The sequence below is a fragment of the Balaenoptera ricei genome, chromosome 13, assembly GCF_028023285.1.
Source record: "Balaenoptera ricei isolate mBalRic1 chromosome 13, mBalRic1.hap2, whole genome shotgun sequence".
Taxonomy (NCBI): domain Eukaryota; kingdom Metazoa; phylum Chordata; class Mammalia; order Artiodactyla; family Balaenopteridae; genus Balaenoptera; species Balaenoptera ricei.
This window is the reverse complement of record NC_082651.1, coordinates 38,351,030-38,354,312: the sequence shown is the minus strand read 5'-3', so window position 1 is coordinate 38,354,312 and position 3,283 is coordinate 38,351,030. Positions and strand designations below refer to the sequence as shown.

At 48.7% G+C, this 3,283-nt stretch overlaps 1 pseudogene; it reads left to right on the top strand.

Annotated features, from left to right (window-relative positions):
- Positions 1-688: 688 nt before the first annotated feature.
- On the top strand, positions 689-2,049 carry LOC132376664 (heterogeneous nuclear ribonucleoprotein A3-like; annotated as a pseudogene).
- Positions 2,050-3,283: the final 1,234 nt, after the last annotated feature.

Sequence of the window (3,283 nt, the reverse complement as noted above, 5' to 3'; positions counted from 1 at the left end):
TTTGCCATACTCTGAAGCTGTGAGAACTGAGAGCCTAAAGAGCTGAATTCAAACATCTGAAAGACTGAAGTCAATAACTGACTGTATTTATTGAAGAATCAAAGACCTGTCAGGCTCACAGCAAAAATCCAGGGAGGCCACAAATTAGGAAAAATCATAGGTAGGATGAGACAACTAAAGCTCCAACCCAGTTCTGACCTAGTAAAATTCCTGAAATGACTGAAATGATCAGCCACTCTGATTAACAGAGAAAAGGGTAAATCTTCTCTGGTGCAAAGTAATAGCATCTTCAGTCTCTATGAATTTTTTATTCACCACGTCCAGCACACAATCAAAAATTATGAAATTCCTGAAGCAGGAAAAAGTGACTAAAACTTAAGACAAAAAAAAAAAAAAAAAAAAAAAAAAACCAAGAAAAATTGATTTAGAGGGAATTCAGATTCTGGAGTTAGCACAGAACTTTAAAATGACTATATTGAGAGTAAAAGATGGGGATTAATAGATTAAAATATGGAGAATCTCAACAGAAAATTGGAATCAATTTTAAAAAATCAAATACAGATAAATGAAAAATAAGAAAACTGATCCCCAGCAGACCTTAGGGAATACTAGAAGAAATTTTTTTGGGCTGAAGTAAAATGGCCCAACATAGAACAGAGCTGGGCTCTCGGTCCCATATTGAACTCGAGTTGGAAGAGGCGAGTCCGGTCTCAAAACGGAGGTAAAACCGCCGCCCGGTCGCCCCCAGCCCGACTCCGGCCGCCGCCGCCGCCGCCGGGGGGAGGAGGGCCATGATCCAAAGGAACCAGAACAGTTGAGAAAACTGTTTATTGGCGGTCTGAGCTTTGAAACTACAGACGATAGCTTAAGAGAACATTTTGAGAAATGGGGCACACTTACAGATTGTGTGGTGATGAGAGACCCCCAGACAAACCGTTCCAGGGGCTTTGGTTTTGTGACTTACTCTTGGGTTGAAGAGGTGGATGCAGCAATGTGTGCTCGACCACACAAGGTTGATGGGCGTGTAGTGGAACCAAAGAGAGCTGTTTCTAGAGAGGATTCTGTAAAGCCTGGTGCCCATCTAACAGTGAAGAAAATTTTTGTTGGTGGTATTAAAGAAGATACAGAAGAATGTAATTCGAGAGACTACTTTGAAAAGTATGGCAAGATTGAAACCATAGGAGTTATGGAAGACAGGCAGAGTGGAAAAAAGAGAGGATTTGCTTTTGTAACTTTTGATGATCATGATACAGTTGATAAAATTGTTGTTCAGAAATACCACACTATTAATGGGCATAATTGTAAGTGAAAAAGGCCCTTTCTAAACAAGAAATGCAATCTGCTGGATCACAGAGAGGTCGTGGAGGTGGATCTGGCAACTTTATGGGTCGTGGAGGAAACTTTGGAGGTGGTGGAGGTAACTTTGGCCGTGGTGGAAACTTTGGTGGAAGAGGAGGCTATGGTGGTGGAGGTGGTGGCAGCAGAGGTAGTTATGGAGGAGGTGATGGTGGATAAAACGGATTTGGAGGCGACGGTGGTAACGATGGTGGTGGTCCTGGTTACAGTAGTAGAGGAGGCTATGGTGGTGGTGGACCAGGATATGGAAACCAAGATGGTGGATATGGTGGCGGTGGTGGAGGATATGATGCTTACAATGAAGGAGGAAATTTTGGAGGTAACTACGGTGGTGGTGGTGGGAGCTATAATGATTTTGGAAATTATAGTGGACAACAGCAATCAAATTATGGACCCATGAAGGGGGGCAGTTTTGGTGGAAGAAGCTCGGGAAGTCCCTATGGTGGTGGTTATGGATCTGGTGGTGGAAGTGGTGGATATGGTAGCAGAAGGTTCTCAAAACTCAGAAGAAAAGGGCTACAGTTCTTAGCAGGAGAGAGAGCGAGGAGTTGTCAGGAAAGCTGCAGGTTACTTTGAGACAGTCGTCCCAAATGCATTAGAGGAACTGTAAAAACCTGCCGCAGAAGGAACGATGATCCATAGTCAGAAAAGTTACTGCAGCTTAAACAGGAAACCCTTCTTGTTCAGGACTGTCCTAGCCACAGTTTGCAAAAAGTGCAGCTATTGATTCATGCAACGGAGGGTCAATTAGATGTACATTCCTGAGGTCTTTTATCTGTTGTAGCTTTGTCTTTTTCTTTTCATTACATCAGGTATATTGCCCTGTAAATTGTGGTAGTGGTACCAGGAATAAAAAATTAAGGAATTTTAAACTTTTCAATATTTGTGTAGTTCAGTTTTTCTACATTTTAGTACAGAAACTTTAACAAAATGCAGTTTTGAAGGTGTTTCCTTGTGAGTTAACAAGTAAAGAAGATCATTCATTGTTCATTAATATTTTGTATGAATTTTGCTAAAGTTAACTGTAAAGAAACACCTGCTGACTTGCAGTTTAAGGGGATCTATTCTCCCCATTTCCAAACCATGAAATGAATGGGCTCTGACATGTGGAGAGAATAGATATTTGTATGTTTGCAATGTGTGTTTTAGATAATAGAATTGGGTATTTAAATTAGCATATTTGTGAATTTAATAGCTTTAAGATGTACTTCAAATGAAAAATCTCAGAATTCAAAAAAAAAAAAAACAAAAGAACAGAGCTGGGAGCGCGATTGGCGCTGCCTGCGGGGGAGGAGCGCCGCCGCCGCCGCCGCCGCCGCGAGCTGGGAGCTCGATTGTCGCTGCCTGCGGGGGAGGAGCGCCGCCGCCGTCGCCGCCGCGAGCTGGGAGCTCGATTGGCGCTCCCTGCGGGGGAGGAGCGCCGCCGTCGCCGCCGCGAGCCGGGAGCTCGATTGTCGCTGCCTGCGGGGGAGGAGCGCCGCCGCCGCGAGCTAGGAGCTCGCTTGGCACTGCCTGCGGGGGAGGAGCGCCGCCGCCGCCGCCGCGAGCTGGATTGGCGCTGCCTGCGGGGGAGGAGCGCCGCCGCCGCCGCCGCGAGCTGGGAGCTCGTTTGGCGCTGCCTGCGGGGGAGGAGCGCCGCCGCCGCCGCCGCCGCGAGCTGGGAGCTCGATTGGCGCTGCCTGCGGGGGAGGAGCGCCGCCGCCGCCGCCGCGAGCTGGGAGCTCGATTGGCGCTGCCTGCGGGGGAGGGGCGCCGCCGCCGCGAGCTGGGAGCTCGCTTGGCACTGCCTGCGGGGGAGGAGCGCCGCCGCCGTCGCCGCCGCGAGCTGGGAGCTCGCTTGGCACTGCCTGCGGGGGAGGAGCGCCGCCGCCGCCGCGAGCTGGGAGCTCGATTGGCGCTGCCTGCGGGGGAGGAGCGCCGCCGCCGT